This window comes from Podarcis pityusensis, assembly GCF_964106645.2.
Source record: "Podarcis pityusensis genome assembly, chromosome: 5".
NCBI classification, from domain to species: Eukaryota; Metazoa; Chordata; class Lepidosauria; order Squamata; family Lacertidae; genus Podarcis; species Podarcis pityusensis.
In genome coordinates, this window is record NC_138032.1 from 14424521 (window position 1) to 14443728 (window position 19208).

The window sequence follows — 19208 nt, forward strand, 5'->3', positions numbered from 1 at the left end:
GAGCATGCAAACACACAACTGCCCTTCACAGGAACTGACTTTGGTTGTAAAGGTTTCACAGCTTCTACCACGATGTTTGCCGCACTGCACAGAAACTTAAAAGCGTAAGCTATTGTGGCGTAAAGAGACTGTAATCGAGAACAGTCTTGGCGCTCCAAAACACAAGCCCCTCCGGCCACATCCGGTCCACGAAGGTTTGGCCTGGCCTGGCTGGCGTTTATCAGGTAAAGCTCCTTTCCTTATCACTTTTTGTCTCTCCACCTCAGGAAACAGGCCATCTCTGCAGTTATTAGAACAGAAGCAAGGATAGCGCACAAGCGAAGTTGAGTGAGAGGGAGAGGAACCAGTCCAGGGAAAAGGAGAAAACAGTCCTCAGTGGTACCTCGGGTTAAGAACTTAATTCGTTCTGGAGGTCCGTTCTTAACCTGAAACTGTTCTTAACCTGAGGTACCACTTTAGCTAATGGGGCCTCCCGCTGCTGCTGCGCCGCCGCTGCATAATTTCTGTTCTCATCCTGAAGCAAAGTTCTTAACCTGAGGTACTATTTGTGGGTTAGCGGAGTCTATAAACTGAAGCGTCTGTAAACCGAGGTACCACTGTAAATGTTTCCAAAGAGATAGCACTGCTAGGGTGCGTACACAATATATATTTAAAGAATCCGCCTCCCCAAATAATCTGGGGAAAGTGGTTTGGTAAGGGCGCTGGGAGTTGTAGTTCCATGAGAGGCAAACTACAGTTCCCAGGACTCTCTTGTGGAGAGGTGCTTTAAATGTATGGTGTGTACACAGCCCTGGCCAGCTGCTCTTGAAAGTTTCTTGAGGGGCCATAAACCCTCCCAGGTTTATTTCTGTGCAGAAGAGACCATCTGATGAAGTGAGCTTGCACCACAACAAATCTTTCAGGGGACTTTTAGATTCACAAAACTCTGCAGACTTTTAAGGAACGATACCGCTGACTGAGGCCCGGTCCACTGAGTGGATGTCTTCCTCAGAGATAACTTCCTTTCCTAGAAGGAACTGCTCAAGATACAATGATGACACAACCCCTGCTGACCTTTGAGGTTTATTCTCTCAGTCGCTTGTAGCATTCAAATGGAAGAACCCTGTGTGACACCCCCCCCCCGAAACCTCATGCTTTCCATAGAATCCTAGAGTTGGAAGGGACCCAAGGGTCATCTAGTCCAACCCGCTGCAATGCAGGAATCCTGGTTCTCTAGAGGAAGAGGAAAGCAAGCTGCAGGGAGCATAGACAAGGCCTGTTGCTGAATCTGCTCTGTATCATCTAGCCCTGATTAAGTCCTGCAAGTGCAGGTACCAACACCTTTACAAAGATACACGGGAGTGAGAATTCTAATGCCACATTAGCCATGAAGCACTATGAAGTTTAAATTCCTCACAATAAACTGACAGATGGAGACCAGCAGTGTTACTACAGTAGCTTTAGGGCTGGATAGATGGCTTCTTATTATCGCTGTATTTTCTTGTATTGCTTTTTATCTAATACCTGGGAGACCCCATTCAATTATATCGTCTTTAGTAGAAGTACATTAAGTTTCTACCGAAGACAGGGCCTTTTCGGTGGTGGCCCTCTGATCTTGGAATTCCCTCCCCAAGAAGGTACAACTGGTGCCAATGTCGCATACTTTTTGGCAACAGATGAAAACCTACCTATTGCCCAAGCATTTTTGTACGTTGTATTAATTTCATTTGTTCCAGACAGCTCTTTTGATTTTATTTTATTTTTTAGATTGTAATGCGTTTCTGTCTTGCTATATCTTTATTAAGTTTATTTTCTGATTTTTAATTTTTCGATTTGCTATGAGCAAATTCCCTTTTAATCACACTTTTGTACACATACAACAAATGCACCCTGGAACCCACTTTGAGAGGGTTTTTTACCCTTATAAAAGGCACCTCCCAGAGATTTTGCAATTTAAAAAAAAAAAAAAGGTGGCTGTAACTGCCGATAGGATATTTAAATGATTCTGAACCCATCAACTGCAAGTACAGTACAGTGATACCTTGGTTTACAACCATAACCCATTCCAGAGGTCCGTTTGTAAACCAAAACAGGTTGTAACCCAAGGCACACTTTCACCAATGGGGCCTCCCAAAAAAAATTGTTTGTAATCCCCCCCAAAATGGGTTGTAATCCAAAAAAAGGTTGCAAACCGGGACACGCACTTCCGGGTTTGACGTGTTTGTAATCCAAAACGTATGCAAACCAAGACGCATGCAAACCAAGGCAAAACTGTATTGCAAAGCTGGAACCAGCCCTAATGCATATATATACCCATGGCAGAGAAGGAACAGAAGGGTTGGTTATAGACCTTCTGTGTGCATTGGGCAATGATATTTTAAAACAAGGCATGCTGCCCTGAGCCTACTGGACAGGATAGAAGACAGGTTTAAGAACAGTGAGGTTGCAATCCTATGCATGCTTACCTGGGAAGTAAGTCACTCTGAACACAGTGAGACTCCCTTAGAAATAGACATACTGTACAGTGGTACCTCGGGTTAAGAACTTAATTCGTTCTGAAGGTCCGTTCTTAACCTGAAACTGTTCTTAACCTGAAGCACCACTTAAGCTAATGAGGCCTCCCACTGCCGCCACGCCGCCGAAGCACGATTTCTGTTCTCATCCTGAAGCAAAGTTCTTAACCCAAGGTACTATTTCTGGGTTAGCGGGGTCTGTAACCTGAAGCGTCTGTAACCTGAAGCATATGTAACCCGAGGTACCACTGTATACAGAATTGTGCTAGTACTGCAAGCATAAATCTTAGACAAGAAACGGTTGGCAGCGGGTGAAACAAGCCATCATCCCAGAGAGATCTCCTCCTTATCATTTCACCTTCTGTCAAGGTGGCATTTTAAAAGCAAGGAGCTCCTCTATATGCAACGCCTTTATTCCATGATAACACCTTCCACGGCTACACAACTATAACATGCAAGAGCTTCCTTGGAAGAAGAAGAAGAAGAAGAAGAAGAAGGAGGAGGAGGAGGAGGAGGAGGAGGCTGGCTTCTAAAAACAAAGTATTTCCTAGTCGTCTTGCCAGAGCATGACACCAGTTTGCAAGCACTCCCCTCCTGAACTCTACAGATGACTCAGTGGAAACTAGCATATGAAAATCTTGCCGTCATCTGACCCCCGGCATCGGAACAAATCTCTCACCTTTTTGCTAAGAGTCGCAAACTGTTGTCCCAACTATGATCAAACAGATGGATTTTCCAACAGTCTGAATCCATTCTGAATAAAACTCTTTCACTCAGAAAAATCTCCTGAACTAACAGCACAGGAGAACCCCTTTTTCGCTCCGAGGTAAACGGCGTTTCCGTGCGCTGCTCTGGTTCGCCAGAAGCAGCTTAGTCATGCTGGCCACATGACCCGGAAGCTGTACGCCAGCTGCCTTGGCCAATAAAGTGAGATGAGCGCCGCAACCCCAGAGTCAGTCACGACTGGACCTAATGGCCAGGGGTCCCTTTACCTTTACCTTGCAAGACTACCAAAAGCCATCACAGGAACAACAACCCACATCATGCCATTTCTGCAGCTTGATTGACCATGAGCCATAGCAGCTGAAGGTCGGGCGGACCTCTGGTGTGTGCAATGTGTCTGTTCTATTAACTGCAGCTAAAGGTCACTGGTCCAACTCTCTCTAGGCCTTGATACCAACAGTACCTTTACCCGATCTAGAAATCTATTTTTATCTGCCTTGTTATACGATGAGCTTCTAGGTCTCTTCCCTTTTTCTCCCCCTGCCATTTTCCCATTCCACCTAAACACCAATCCCACAATGACGACTGCATAGTCTCACCACCAAACCATGGTTTACTGTTGCATCTTAATTCAGCAACCTTGGCATGTCACTGACCCTCGCTTTTTGTCCCCCCTAGAAGCGAGACTGATCTAATTCACAGTACCACTGAGGGCAACCGCCATTAAGGACTGTAAGGCGCACTTTTCCATTTGCGTAGCATTATATAGCTAGAAAGTAGTAAATGTCACTTCGCTGTGACGGTTAAAGTGTATGCACACAAGCACACATACCACCCCCCACCCCCAGTTTCTTTGAGATCAGCAGCACTGCCAAAATCAAATTCTTGTCGGTTTTTGTCCAACAGCAGTTCCTAGGCAGTGGGAACGAGCCAGTAAAATCTGCCCAGCTTGCCAAGAAAACAACGGCTGCTATACTACAAACAGACTCAGGTAAACATTGGTTCTCTCCAACTCCTGAGGCCCAAAGGAGCTTATAGGACAGGGATCGCCAATATGACATCCATGGGTGCTTGAGTGACCTTAAAAAGCCTTCCTTGTCCCCTCCCCATGGAAAACAGGCCTGAAAGAAGCATTCCACCGTTCTGGTGTATTCTGAATTTCTGCATTACGATGTTACCCTCATTTATGTCTCATTTCCATACACAATCCAGCCTGGTACAAGGAATTCCCTCACAGTGGGACCAAGACCCCCCTGCTGGGTCCGATTGCAAGAACTGAAATTTGAGTGCTGACTAACTTTAAGAGGCTTTCAGAAACACAGAAATGCATCCAGTACCAGAAGAAATTAATAATAATAATAATAATAATAATAATAATAATAATTTATACCACCCATCTGACTGGGTTGCCCCAGCCCCTCTAGGCAGCTTCCAATATAAACTACATAAATTGCAAAGTGGCATTCATTTTAAATTATTATGCAACATTTTCCAATGTATATCATAATGCAGCTACTTGAAGATTAGCCCATATGTCACGAGCGTAGTCCTATTAATCTAATACAGCAAAGACGCATGGATGCTTGTTGCGGCACCCTGCTGGGGCTTAAGCTTTAACGGACACAGTTTCAGACACCCTATTAGCAAAATCACAGAACAAACACACTCGGAACAGCCGTTCTAATCTTTAAAAACCTCTGACACTACACAGGTGAGCAATTCATCCTTGCAAATCGTTGCCTTCAGTGCAATGTCCTTAGAGAACTCTGCTTCCCTGCGGAAGGCAGCAAACTGCACGGTTCTTCCCACCGGACTTCACCGACTCCGTTTACACACACACTTTGTTTGCTTCGACTGCAATAAACTGTACACCCCACCAATTCCTATTAAACCTGCATCACTGATACACACCCGGATCCTATATAAACCAATCACTTAAGCTTTACACCTCCTTGAAGCATTTTGCTGCCTGGAGCAGACATCCCTCCCAACTTTCTAGGACCAGCATTTAAAAGCCTTGAGCTGCGCCATTCAGACCCCGGTTTGCCAAGGAACAATTTCAGCACCTGGGTGCTTCAGAGGATATTCTAGGACTGAGCACACCTTTCAACGCACGTTGGGCAGCCTCACGCTGGTTCTGCGTCAGAATGCGCCAATCTTCCCCTGCAAACTCCATTCTGTCTTTTGCAGGATCTTGTTCGCAAGACCAGCCAGGAACCCCCAACTTTCCCCAGAAAAGCTGGAAAGCCATTGCTATCAAAAACAAGCAACCCATCAAGAATATCTCCAGCACCGACCCCCCCCCCCCGAAGTGAACACAGCTTGCATGGAAGGAAATGCACCCCCTGCCCTGGTATCTCTCATTCATTTAATGCACGTTTAATTCACAAGAAGTTCCTAGGAGGGGATGCCCAGCACAGAACTCACTGTTTACAGCAGAACTGACTTCCATATAAATGTGCTTTCAGCTGCTGCTTGAATGTTTTCTCCTGGGTGGTGTTACAAATTCAAGAACAAATGCACTTTAAAGCCATCTTTCTTTCTCGCTATCCGGTACTCTGAAGAATTTACTGCTCTCGTACATAAGACACATAGACAGCAGGTTCTTAAAAAGAAAAAGGGGGGAAAAGCCATCCACCAAATTCCGGGGAGTAAGAAAGAGAGAATGTTGAAAGACTTTATCTGTTTTCAAATAGAGGGACATTCCTGCCTGTAGATGGCCTGTTATCATTGTATATCTATCAGCTCCTATTTCCCCTTTGTTGTTTGAAAAGCTCCTCTCTTCCCACATACCTTTGGTCTCTAGGGGCAGATCGCACAGTGACACTAAACCTCAGCCATAAACAAGCAAGCTTTTGATACGCTAGACTCCTATTAGAAAGAATTCTATATAGCTGGTACAACGTGAGAGAGGACTTGAAAAAATGAGTGCCAGGATTTCTGTCAACGTTTTTCACAACCCTGCATTATTGCTGGGATGGAGATATCCAACACAGCTCATACACCATTTCTGCTTAGTTAGAGAGAGAGGAAATTCCAAGGTAAATTGTGGCTTTTATTCAGTAAGTTCTAGTCCCATACTAAAAGAACGGCAAAACTTTTGCAGGCTTTCGTACTTTGGGACCCCCCCCCCTTTACCTTCTCTATGAACCTGCCACTTAACTTAAAAGTTATATCTAGTTTAGGCTTTTAACTTTCAAAATGACTTTGGCACACATTAAGAAAAATAAGCATTACACAATACTCGTTTTGCACAATTACGAACAACTGGGTAATGACAAGGCAAATGTTTACAGAGGGAAAGCATTAATCACGTAATAGGTACAATTAAACAACCCATTTGCTCCGTTAAATGTTTAGGTTTCTAATAAGATTTTAATGAGACCTCTCCCCAGCGAAGTCTCCTATCAATACCTTGATAGGCATTTCCTGATGCAAGCGACATCTTTTCAGATGTTACTTGCCACACAGATCACAGCACAACCACCAGTTTTACTGAAATAAATGGATTTCACATCCAAGTCATGAGTTTAGGATCATGGATGCCAAGCTACAACCTACCAGAACAATGACTCATGAATTCCTATGAATTCTGAGTAGGAGTTGCAGTGTTCTGTTACTGCTGTCGTTCCTCAAACCTGGAACATTTCCCCCTTCTACTCCCTTCATCGGAACTTCCCTTCCAAATAACCACAACCCAGTATTCCTCATGGTGCAAAAAGTAATATATCAAAATCTTCAATATCCACAAAATATGCCCTAAACTGAGAACATGCATTTTAACCACTTAATGTTAAAAACAACAACAACAACAACAACAACAACAACAAAACCCCAGTTCACTCCAACTCTCAAAACTAGCAGGTATAGCCAGTGGGATTTCAGACTTTCTCCTTTCAGCATCAACTCATCTACAGAGATATCTCTGCATGTGGTAAAAGGCATGCATGTTCTCTGTGCACATAGTTCTCTGGCGAAGTCTGTTGAGCATCCCCAATCCCTTCCATCAGAGATGAGAAAGTTGTAGCTCTTAGGATCTCCCACCATCCTTGATCTGTGCTGGCCATGCCGACAGTGACTGAAAACCGAACTGTCTTTCTCATCCTTTCCTGTTTTTTGCAAATAGACACAGAACTTTATTGCTTAACTCGCGTGTCATAGCTGTGGCTTCCCTTATCAACTGGGAGACGGAAGTGGACAAATTTCTCAATGAAAAATTGGGTAGAATACTACCTGAACGTTCTGCCTTGTATCTCTGGATCAACCAGGCCTAGCAACTTTTTTTTAAGGAATATATCCTGAGCATCCTGACCAGTTAATGGCATAAATGGGCTACTATGCCAGAATCCATGCACGGCAGAGGAAACAAATCATTTGGGGGGGGGGAGCACAGACCCTTCTTTAAATGAATGGTATAACATATCTCTGGCAAACTGTGCTAGCTTACAAAACAACTACAAGACGTAAAAGGTTCGCTATGGCAACTGACTTTGCAGGGGGGAGATGCTGGTTTTTTCCACATTTATGAATCAGCAGAACAGAGGAGGAGGTGGCCTGCCACCCACTTATGGCGACCTCTGAAAAGGGCCACTGGATTAATGAAGGATAATGTCTTCAAAGAACAGGCGGGTTATTCAATATGGATGCCTCTTTGCATATAGCTTCCACCATCTCTGCGTCATGTGATGCTATTCGTTTATTTGCTTACTTACTATGACATTTATAAAATACTTGCTAAAAAATATCAACAAGCGGTGCACAAGTCCAACTATATTCAAAGCATGACTGAAATCCAAAAAAACACAATTAAAAATCAAATATGCACAAAAAGCATCATGGAAAACAAAGGTAAAGCCTGAATTGTGTGTCCGCACAGGCTTGCTGAAACAAAGAAGTATTCAGCAGGCCTATAAAACAGTACTGCGAGGGTGCCTACCTAAGGACAACAGGCAGGGAGTTCCAGAGATCATATGCCGGCACACTAAAATAATGGCTTCATTGAGTAGATGCTAAACATACACATTAGAAGAAACTGACCAATCCCAGCTAGATGGCAACCCTACTACAAAACTCCTTTGCCCTCCTGTAAGATGTGCCAAGAGGAAACCCCAGTTCTAAAATACTAAGTAAGAGTACAAGTCTCAAAAAAGAGCAACTGCGTCCCTTGGGAACACCCACAAAACTACCGCATTTACTCGAATGTCATGCACACCTTTTTTGTCCAAATTATGTCGTGAAATTTAAGGTGAGATTCGATGGCGCGTTTACATTCACCACCGAATTCTTTTTTTTTCCTTCTTTTTTTGGGGTTCAAGGTTTTGAAAACCGAGGTGCGCATGAGATTCGGTGATGCGTTACGTTCGAGTAAATACAACACTCCAAATTTCACCAAACGCCACCGCTCATAAAGCAGGACAGTTATGCATGCAGTTCAGCCTATAAACATTTCAGGTATGGGCTTGGAAAACTTTATAAAAGAAATGTCTCATCACTATCCCAGCAGTGACCTCAGATCAGTGGATGAGCTCACCCATTTTAAAAATGGCAAGTGATTCAGTTTCCATGAGACCAGACATGAGCTATGTTCAAAGCGCAAGCTATCCAACCACACCAGTTATTGGACTGATTATGCATAGAACTTCTGGATTGCTCTCTGTAGCTTTCTGCCAGGAGAGGACTGTGACCAAGAAGATGATGGCGCAGGCAAGAAGGAACATCAACAACACTGCCCAGAAAATACTGTCAGAAACCATCTTGTTCTCTTGGGAGAGGAATGACTTCCATGATTCCACTATCTCCATCATAATTATTTAGCCAGAAAAACCTAGCAATGATAAGCAAGCAGATACTGTGCTAAAGCAATCCAAATTCAAGTTGAATTCTGTGGTGCATGGATTCCTCTTCTGCTTTTAAAAACATAGGAAGTTGCCTCCTGCAAGTCTAGTCACTGATGCGTTAAGAACAAACCTCGGTTTACAGCTCATGGTTCGTCTGGATTGAGACAAACCACAAACTTGGATGACACGCTATGCCAAACCATGGTGTAGAGCATAGCAGTAGCAGCAAAGGTGATGCAGAACAGCCACAATCTCCTCTCCAGGGGCCTGTCTACTTGAGCTGAGCCATGCAAACTGAGCCAGTGTATTTAAAGCAGGGGTCGGCAAGGTTTACCTCGCCTGGGCCAGTTCACTCCAGCGGAGATCCCTCCATGGGCCGGATCGCGCCCATCCGCGATTTCCAGCGTCTGCATCTGCGCAAATGCAATTTCCGGTGCCGCAGAAGCAAGTCCCCACTGTGACGGTTTAGCGCAGCATGTGGGGACTTGCCAAACAGGCGGCTCGGTTTGGGGGCGGCTCGGGGGCCGGTTAAACGACCCCCGTGGGCCGCTTGTGGCCCATGGGCCTTCGGTTGCCAACCCCTTGTTTAAAGAATGGAAAGCTATTATGCCAAATATCTAATTGCCTCAGGAACACAAGAGTCACACAAGCTACAGGTGCACAGGACAGGCTCTTTTTTTGAAGCAGACGTCCGATTCCCTTTTATAATCATGCACTTCATAGCCCAAGACTGGGAAAGCCTGTTTTTAATTGCTAGAGGAGCTATGGTGTAAAAATTAAATACACACTTAAAAGCAAATCAAACTAGGGTTCATTATCTTCAGCCATCAATTTCTAATCTGTGCATTGTCCATACGACAATGAGGAAAGGCTGGCTGTTATCTTCTGAAATTAACATGGCTTTCCCACAAACCAGAGTACTGAGAGGGGTTTTGAAATTTGCTGAGTGCAGCAAAACAGTTCTTATTGGCAGTAGCTCAGTGGCTGGACATTGGCTGTGAATGCAGAAGATCCCAGCTTCAGCCTTCAGGTAGGGGTGGGAATGTCCCTTGGCTGAAATCCTGGTAGGCAATGCTGAGATAGATGTACCGTGGTCTTTCTTTAAAGCTTCATATGGTCAATAAATGGCAAAGTAATCCTTCCTTTGCACCAAAACACGAAGGGAAATTGAAATGGAATGCATTCAGTCAAGGAATGACGACCAAGGTGTGGGGAAGAGGTAATTTCTACCCTAGGCACCACATTTTTAGGTGCCTGGATTTTTTCCCTAGCCTTTGATTACTACTTCATACGATATAAATACACACTCAAGCCTTGTTAAGCTCTTTGGCCTTGTCTCTGCCCTGTATCATTTCGGCTACTTGTTTACATTGAACCGCCCCCAGGAGAAAAGCAAGGAAGAGGATGAGACCCACAAACCCCATTTCACTTGGCCTTGTTGTTAGCCGCTTTGAGACTCCTTAGGGTAGTGATAAAGCGGGATATCAAATCCAACCTCTTCTTCTTCTTCATCTCAGAAGCTATGTGCACGACAAGGGATGGTATGCCCTTATGGCAAATTAAGAAATGAACTTCCTAATGAATAATTGGAAAAGTTCCCTGAGCTTACAAGCTTTAGTGGAGTGAATTAGACAGCTTTTTCTGCCCCGTGCAAAATAAATTAAGCAACAGCACCATTACAGGAATGATTCTGCGAAGCAGCCACCCACAAGTATTATGGGAAAATATTCTAACGATGACAAGATGCCACTTTTTATTATTATTATTTTAATCAAAACACCTCCTGTCTGCCTCCCACAAATATGCTTCCTGGGGTCCACACAAGAGCGGACTCATCTGCAAGTTCCCAGCCCCCAGCCCCAGAATCCACCTTTTTGGAAATAATAATAATAATAATAATCCACAGAACAGTCTTCTCCCTGCCAAAGAAGAAGAATGTCCATTTCCTACCCTCAATTCTTCCTACAAAGAGTAAAACAGTCATTAACACTGAATATTAGGCTAGAACCCTTCACCACATGCCAGTTTTCTACAGGAGGGTTGTGTCAAGGCCTAAAGGCAGGCATAGGTAAACTCGGCCCTCCAGATGTTTTGGGACTACAACTCCCATCATCCCTAGCTAACAGGACCAGTGGTCAGAGATGATGGGAGTTGCAGTCCCAAAACATCTGGAAGGCCGAGTTTGCCTATGCCTGCCTAAGAACATAGTTGGTAAACTAAGGCCCAGGGGCCAGATGCGGCCCAATCGCCTTCTAAATCTGGCCCGCGGACGGTCCGGGAATCAGTGTGTTTTTACATTAGTAGAATGTGTGCTTTTATTTAAAATGCATCTCTGGGTTATTTGTGGGGCATAGGAATTCATTCATTTTTTTTCCAAAATATAGTCCGGGGCCCCCACAAGGCCTGAGGGACAGTGGACTGGCCCCCTGCTGAAAAAGTCTGCTGACCCCGCCTAAGACAAAATGGGGTCAAAAGGGAGAACCTGGTAGAGAATCCGTGTTTCACAGGCCTCAGGCCTTCATATATCTGTAAAACAGGATTATTTTTCATATTGAAGAACACTCAGTAATGCTGCTGCCCCCACGCCCAGCCACAGTATGAAGACCAAAACCATAAGAAAAAAGTCAGGCCACAAACATCCCACTAACATCAACAACTGGTCACAGCTAGACATTTAAAGCAGTGTCATTTTATCACTCATAGGTTCCCTCAAAGCATCATGGGAACTGTAGTTGGTACTTACAGCTCTGCAATGGGCAAACTACAGTTCCCAGGAGTATCTGGAGGAAGCTGTGACTGCTAAAGTGATATAAATGTGTTTTAAACGGGTGGTGCCCAGCATCATCTGAGAAAAAACTTTGCCTTTGCCTTTTTGGCTATACTTCATCCTAGTGTAATTATACCAGATTCCCTCCATTTCCTGCTTGTTGCAACTGCACTTCCCATACCCATCGGAAATGAACGGAAGGTTTGAAAAAGATGCTCTGTCCAAAGAAACACGGTCCGTTTAGCAGCAATTTCCCCATTCCTCCCTGTTTTATCTCACTGGGCATATATTGCTGTTACACTTGGGAAATCTGAGGCAGAGAGATTATCTTATCCCCACAGTCACTCAGCAAAATCAGGATTTGAATTCACTTCCAGTCCCAACTCTAAACCTACAGGGCGACAGATCTTTAAGTGAATCCCCTAGTACACAGATCAGCACTGAGGCTAACCAGTGAGGAACTGCAAAGCGCACTCAGCGGAGGCCTCTCCGGGAGGAAGGAAATCAGTGGTAAAAATTCCAAACATTCCAAGCTGCACCTAGAATTACCACTTCTACATGTGAGATCAGTGCTAAGCAGACATGATACAAAGGAGATGGTTGGGGAACCTTTTTAGGATTGGCACAGTGCATACTTTGCATCTAGAAAGCTTTGGGTTCAACGTTCCCCCCCCCAAAAAAAATCTCCAACCTGCAACCCCAGAAAGATGTAGCAGTCAGCTGGCCTTCCAACTGACAGCCTGATCCCAAGTGAGTCACGACAGCACCAGCACTCCTATACAAAAATATACTGTAAAAAACGAAATAAATTGGTCCCCAAATGCATGTTTGGTTTGTAGGTGGGTCCTAGGTCTGAAAATGCCAAAGACTGCAAAGCTCAATGGTCTGACTCAATATAAGCCAGCCACACACTTCTGCAGCCAGAGTAATCAGTTCCAAACACCATTTTCCCCAGGTTTCAAACAGGCCCCCCCTCCACAATTTTTTTTTTGAGAAGCACATTCTTGACACTTGAGTCTTCTCTTCCTCCTCCTCCGCCCCCTCCTTTGCTACAGCCTTCCCCTTCCATCCCACAGACAAGATCTCAACTGTACAAACGCCAGAAGATAACTGCTGGCGGAAAAGAAAAGAAAAGAAAAGAAAAATGAGAAAAGGGGTGCAATTAAAAGATTCTGCCTTCAGAGAAAGCGCTCCCCCCCCAACTCTTTGGCCTTGGTCCTAGCGAATTTCTCTTTGACGGAATGGCAAAGCACATCATCAGAGGGGCAAAAATAAATAAAAGTAAGACCTAATTAAGTGAAATGTTTTCAAGGATGGGGAGGGAGGGAGAAGCAAGAGTTTTTGCTTCGCAAAGTTTTACTTCTCCTCCTCCCCTCCTTCTTCCAGCGTTCCATTTCCTGGTAATGTGCCATTTTGTTCGAAGGGGGTGGGTGGCGGTAGGAGAAGAGAGCGTCTGGCACGGGAAATCAAAAGTTTCCAGATTTTTTTTTTTTTATTTCCCCCCTCCTTTCTCCGCCCCCCCCGCTCCGTTTGCCAGTGGCGTCAGCGAGGAAGGGAGGGGCCTGGTGGGAGGACGGGCTGGAGGAGAGACGTCTGCGTGTGTCTCGGTCTCTTTTCTCCAACGTGCCCCCTGGATCCAGACATTTTGGAAAGGCTTCGGCTCGCCTTCCCAAAGCGCAAAAATTAATAGCAAACACCGGGGCGTGGGGGGGGGGAACACCGGGTAACCTCTGGCTGCGTTGCAACTACAGGAAGGAGCAGCAGCAGCGCTGGCTGGTTTGCCTCCACCTGAAGGGTATCAAAACCTCCTCCCTCCAACGCATCGTCCAGAAAGGGGCTGCTAGGCAATGCGCGACGCTGGCGCGCAGCGGAGGAACCCCGGGCCAAACCTTCGCCTTTGCGCGGGCCGGATTCCATTCCCCCGTCTGGCCCTCCCCGCTTTACTCACGCGCAACACAACCCCCCCCCCCAGGTCGTTGGCAGGGAGGGGCACAGTTTGCATTCACGCACAAACATATAAGATCCCATATGGAGACAAGGAAAATCCCATTTTTACGCTTCCCAACGGGGGTTGGGTGTGTTGTTGATTTTATTTTATTTTATTTTTTGCACTGAAACCTGCGTTACTTTGTTGCTTTTAAATATATATATATATATTAAATAATGCGATCCTTTAAGTTTGATTTGGATTGAAGGCAAGCCGGGAGGCCGGAGATGGAAGCCCCTGTTTAAAGCACACGATAGGAAGTGCGCCCAAGCAAAAGGGCGGGCAGCCGGGCAGAAAAGGCAGCGGCGAGGAGCCTGTCTGGATTGCTAGGTTATGATGGTGTGTCTGTCTCCCTCTCTCGCCTTCCCAGCAAAAAAAATAAAAATGCACACACACACACACACACGAAATCGTATTGCAGCTCTAGCACTCAGGCTGGCTCCCTTACAGATGGGCTCCGGCACCAGCAGCAAACCGTTTTCTTCCCTCCTCCATTCCACGCCACCAGACCCACAAAATATATATATCAGGCGCCCGCGTCTCCGCCGCTAACCCTTTGCATCCAAGGCCTCGTTCCCAAGCCAAATTCCAGGAAATGGGCGGGGGGGGGGGAGCGAGAGAAGGAATGGACTTCTCCTGCCACTCTGAATTTGCAACGGCGAGGAAATCGGTGCCCAACCGAGAGCACCCGGAGAGAAACGCATTCTTTTTTTCCCCTCTCCAAAAAAAGAGTCTACTTCGCATTCTCTTCTTCTGTTTCCCCCACCCCAGCAAACATTTATCTCCATTCCCCTAAAAAAAAAAAAAGAACTGAGCAAGCCGTGAGTCCCTAGTTGCTCCTTCCAGAGAGTTTGCGTAGGCAAGGACCCGAAAGTACTGGAAAAAATAGTGGTGTAACTTAAACGAGGAGTAATTGGGCAATGAGGCGGCGAGGGAGAGAGGGGCACACGGATCGGAGAGATCCTAAAGGCGCCGGGCAAGGAGCAAACTGGAAAGAGAGAAAACCCAAAACTTTCCGGAGATCCCTCATTGCCCCTTCTCTCCAGGGAGTCTTTGCCCCCCCCCTTTACTCCCCACCGCCTTCCCGATCCCGACCCCCAAGGCAAGCCCAGGCTAGATGCATCCTTTTGAGCACACACACCGTTCACACTCGGGGAGTTTCCACTTCGGAAACAAAAGGAATCCGGATTGGGAAGAGGCATGGGGGGGGGGGCGTAGCAAAACCCACTCGGAGTAGTAAAAGGCAGAGAGGTGTTGGGGGGGGGGGTGAGAGAAGCTCCAGTATTTCCGAGTTATATTAAACTCGGCGTCTTTATTTTTTTAATTGCAATCAGAATACAAGCCCCGGAGCGAATCTTTTATTTGCATTTGCAAACCGGGGCGGGAGGGGAGGGAAATTCGCCTCTCGCTTGGCATTTTCTAGCCTGGGGGGGTTGATACGGGGGGGGGTGTGGGAAGGAGAGAAAGACGCCTAATAAGAGCAGCCTTTTCGCTTACCTTGTGTTGGAAACGGGGGCTCGGGGGTGCTGTCTTGGAGAGAATGGCCCTGCTCGTTCTTCGGAAGAGGGAGGCGGGCGGGCAAGTCCGGTAAATCCCCGGGCTGTGTGGCTGGGCGGGCAGGCGAGCGAGCTGGAATAACTACCAGTAGGGTTTGGTGGGGGATTCCGCCATGTCAATGATGTCGGACCACATGGGGATTTGTGACCAGCCCACATACCATACAGTCTGGATTAGAAGCTACTGTGGGAAAGGAGAGGGGGAGGGAAAAAAAGAAATCAGCTGAGGAGGGAGGCGGGCGCAGAAAAACCAGAGCCTGGAGGAGGAAAAGGAGAGGGTGGGGAGAGAGAGAAAGAGAGAGGGGAAAAAGAGGCACTTTGCAAATTTATTAACCGCCTTGCGTTAAAAAATAAAGCACGGAGTGCTCCCTTTATTTCTTTTTTTTTCCCCTCCAGCAAGACTGAGGAGTTAAAAAAAATTATAGTAAGATGATGATGCTAGAGCAAGCGAGTCTACCCAGACTGCCATCTCCAACACACTTTGCTCAAGAGTAAACCCTACTGGGACACACTTTGCAGAGCCTTACTGAACTTGGGGAAGGGCGCTTGCTTCATAGGATGGGGTTGAAATGCTACTAACCTTTTCCGGGAGAGTCACCTCACCAGCACCGCTGGACTCGCTTGCTCTCGAGTAAGAGCGCACAGGTCCGAGCTGCGTGCCAATGCACTATTTTTTTCCTTTTTTTCCCTTTTTTGAGGGGGGGTGCTCAGTCTGTACAAGCGTGCATTGGGTCAGACTGCGAAGAAGAGGAAGGAGGCTAAAGGGGGCGCCTCTGAACACACGCCCCCCCCCCGCATTCTCCCAGGATGCGCTAATTCATTCCTCTCCCATTCATCCGCCACACACCCCACACCCCGTTTGCGGTTTGTTACCCCGCAATAATCCCCCCGGAGGGCACATAAAACAAAATCAATTAATAACAGTTTAGTTATGCTGCGCCTTAACATGAATCTCACCCGCCCATCCATGCTGGAGACAGAACGAGGATACAGAATAATTGCCCCAACAACTGTAAGTTGAAAACCAAGTTGGTCATTTCTTCCAAAATAACACAAGAGTTTTGTGTGTGAAACACAGCAATCTTAGTTATACCTGTTCATTCACTATGTTCAAAGAAACAGTTTATTCTCAACTGGAAGTATGGATTGGGTAGCACATTTTATTTTTAAAAACCCCATAAGTTTTTTTTTTAACAATGCCATCCTATGCACCTCTACTCAGAAGAAAGTCCTACTGAGTTCAATGCGGCTTACTCCCGTGTAAGTGGATACAGAATTCCTGCGTTTAAAAAAAACAAAACTATGACTCAGTATATATGGAATGTCTGCAATGCTCCCGTTATATAGTTGTTTTTTTTAAATTAAAAGAAACTGCAACATAGTGTGTTTGTTTTTAACCATGCTCTTTTAAATAATAAATCAAAAAGCTGTCCTGAGAAGTCACCCCTCCTGGTCACAGATGTGTGGGGGTGGGACTGGGACGGTTTCCTGGAAAAGGCACTCTGAACATGCTTAGGAGCAGCCCTCTTATCCCAGCACACCCCAGATGTGCCTTGGCATTTGGAACAGTGTCCAGGAGGCCTGTAACATCCACCAACAAAATAATATGAAGGAGCTGTTACATTGGTCTGACACAATGGAAGTCTGTCCACACTCTCATCCCATGCAAACAACTGGGAGCCATATGAAAATGGGCATTTCAAAAGGTTTCGAAACCAGTTTGGCTCCCTTAGCCACCATGCAAAATACAAACACAGATTGGGGGTGTTTTTGTTTTGTTTTAGAGTAGCCATTTCCACTGCTTGTGAGAAGCCAAATCAACAATGAACCCTTTCTGAAGGGCATGCGCACTTTGAGTGAGATGCATCTCATGAAGAAGGATACCAGAACCCACAGAAATTCATGCCATAGTAACGCAAAGGTTCACGCCATCTTGTATTTATTAGTACTGCAATATCCTTTGTTGGTTTTTTGCTGCGACCAACTCACATGGCTTCGGTGCCCCTCAGGCAAATTATATAATCACACAGATCTTTATTTTAAATTTGTTGTTGTTGTTTAAATGAGTGTTGTGGAAGGTGTCAGCGCATGAAAGTGAATGCAGGAATGTTTTAACTCTGGCCTGAGGAAAAGCCCGCCATGCAAATTCAAAACTTTGCATGCTTTCCCCCCCACCAACAGAAGATAAGCAATTGCAGTATTTTGTCTCACCTATTGATACAGTGGTACCTCGGGTTAAGAACTGAATTCGTTCCAGAGGTCCGTTCTTAATCTGAAACTGTTCTTAACCTGAAGCACCACTTTAGCTTAATGGGGCCTCCTGCTGCTGCCGTGCCGCCGGAGCACAATTTCTGTTCTCATCCTGAAGCAAAGTTCTTAACCCGAGGTACTATTTCTGGGTTAGGGGAGTCTGTAACCTGAAGCGTATGTAACCTGAAGCATATGTCACCTGAAGCGTATATAACCCGAGGTACCGCTGTATGTCCTATCTAGCACCAATGCAGCAAAACCACAGAGCAGCACCTAGATCAAAGGACTGTATGTCCTCCATGTGTCTGTTGTTAGCACACAACTCGACACAGAAATCAAAAGCATTCTCAAAACCTCAGCTTCCTCCTCATTTCATATATCAAATTGTTAACGGAGCAAGTTTTCTGAAGTTTCAAATTAATCAAAGGATAAAGAAATGAGTAAGTTCCTAGCCATCACATAAAAAACTTTTAAGAAGTCTCTGGATGAGATCCCAGAACCCAGGCTGGAGGGCGGGGATTATGACCTTCATTACTCAGAGAGCGAGGTCACAGTGACTTCTGTGCAGTTGACTTTCTCTTCCTTTTGCCTGGCAAAAGAAAGAAAAAAAATAAGCCACTTACACAACAGGCAGATTTTCCAGCATTCACCTTTCATTCAGATTACATAATTTACAAAGGAAAGAGACTGAAAATTTGGTTTGGCACAATTTATACATGTGCCCTATTGGCATCAAATTACACTCAGTTCCATCCTGAGCTATTTTTCTAGAAAAAGAGGTGCCAGAACTCACCATGAACGCCACCCTTGTTCTCTTATAATGGCAAGGGCACCCATCTGAGAGGCACGCAGTTCCAGTGAGTTCCGGCTGAAAAAAAGCCCTGGTGATATCAGAATATTTGATATGGCTGCCCTATCTCTCCCTTTGTTTCTTCCATCCTTCCTCATTATTTCTTCCTCTCTTTTTTTCCTTCTTTTCTTTTTCTTCTGCACCTTTTCTTTTTGTCTGCATATTGGGTATGACAGAGAAGCAACCTTTAAGGTGGCTGTATACTTTATGAAAGGGACGCAGGTGGTGCTGTGGGTTAAACCACAGAGCCTAGGACTTGCCAATCAGAAGGTCGGGAGTTCGAATCCCCATGACGGGGTGAGCTCCCATTGCTTGGTCCCTGCTCCTGCCAACCTAGCAGTTCGAAAGCACGTCAAAGTGCAAGTAGATAAATAGGTACCGCTCCAGCGGGAAGGTAAACGGCGTTTTCGTGCTCTGCTCTGGTTCACCAGAAGCGGCTTAGTCATGCTGGCCACATGACCCGAAAGCTGTACACCGGCTCCCTCGGCCAATAAAGCGAGATGAGCGCCGCAACCCCAGAGTCAGTCATGACTGGACCTAATGGTCAGGGGTCCCTTTACCTTTACCTATACTTTATGAAACCCATGCCTAAAACATATTTAAAAATTGGTTTTTGTTAATCATATATTTTTAAAGTTTTAATTTGTTATAAACTTTTTATAATCACACAATTACATGCAGAAGAGCATGCCTGGGTGATCTAGGAATACTGCAGATTAATTTTAGGGGTCCGAGATGATAAGTTG

The 19208-nt window shown here is 45.5% G+C and overlaps 1 protein-coding gene across 2 annotated transcripts in view; it reads right to left on the minus strand.

Moving 5' to 3' along the window:
• The window catches only part of FNDC3B (fibronectin type III domain containing 3B), a 282075-nt gene that overhangs the window by 254354 nt on the left and 8513 nt on the right, over nucleotides 1-19208 (minus strand). The window contains exon 1 of one of the 2 annotated variants that reach the window (XM_081007807.1): nucleotides 15304-15540. The exons of the other annotated variant lie outside the window; for it this stretch is intronic. The gene's annotated coding sequence lies outside the window, so the exon portion shown is untranslated. Of the gene's footprint in view, nucleotides 1-15303; nucleotides 15541-19208 lie in introns of those variants that run through there. 2 annotated transcript variants of the gene reach the window in all.